Here is a 1,230-nt window from a genome sequence, read left to right on the forward strand (position 1 = left end):
AGTGTGATGTAAAATTAAAAGAAGGGATGACAGCGATAGGCAACAGAAAAGTGTGATCCTTGAGTGATAAGGGAGAGATAAGGAAAGTGGAAATGGACTCAGATTGAGGAAGTGTGGGAGTGAGGAACAAAAGCCATTTAGGGGTTGTGTGTGTGTGTGTGTGTGTGTGTGTGTGTGTGTGGATTTGGGGGGGTTAGTGATGACAGTGGTAGGACTAGATGCCGTAAACACAGATACTCTGTCAAGAGGTCGTCTTTTAAACAAACACACACTTCCTGTTGTCAGTGCATGCGATTGTAGTCACTGCTCGTAATTGAGATGTGCTGACATTTACGGCTAACAAAAATAAACTACGCACACGCACAATCTGTCCACACAAACAGTTAAAAATTCAGCTTCTCGGATAAAAAGTGTTTAAAAAAAAAGACTGTTTGGTTTTCTTTTAGCCTTGTTGTCTGCCTTCATGTCCCATTTTCTTTTTATTTACCAGAATGGTAAAAAAAGGTTTTACAAAAAGTTTTAGACAAAATTTTTAACATATCAGTTTTAACATATCAGTTTATCATAATGCACATTAGCAGACTGTGTCACCAAAAAATAGCGTTAAAGAGGATCAGAGAACTAACAGATATATCGCAAATGTACTGTTGATTTTTCTTCACTCTCTTACAGAGAACAGCTGCTTTTGTCAGTGTCACTGACATACTGAAACTTTTACAGAGAGTAGAACACAAAGTTTTATTAATGACTCATGATGAGCCTGGACATGCTGAATCATTCAATACTGAACAGTGTGGTCATGTCTGCAGATGTGTTTTAAATTTGTTTTTGGAAAAAATGATATTTAGACTTGTGAGAATTATTATGAGTCTGCAGTCAGTTTTGCATTGCACTGGGTTTTCACAGGCGGCTTCTACAGCGGCAGAGCGGTTCATTTCATTCTCTATGAGAACATTGGTATAACGTAATAACGGTGTATGTGCCCGAATCAGCTCTTTCAGAGAGACTGAGGGAGAGAAGGATCATGCCCCCCTTATCTGTATGTAAGGAATGGAAATAAAATAAATACATACAGTAGATGTATTATTAACATAAAAGTTCCCTGAAATAAATAAATGTTTATTTATGAAATGACAGTCCCCTGAAACATACATACACTGTAACAAATTGCTGTAAAAATACTGGATATTTTGCACAGTAAAGTACCGTTTTCCATTAATACAGTTGAAT

The sequence above is a fragment of the Etheostoma cragini genome, chromosome 8, assembly GCF_013103735.1.
Source record: "Etheostoma cragini isolate CJK2018 chromosome 8, CSU_Ecrag_1.0, whole genome shotgun sequence".
Lineage (NCBI taxonomy): Eukaryota > Metazoa > Chordata > Actinopteri > Perciformes > Percidae > Etheostoma > Etheostoma cragini.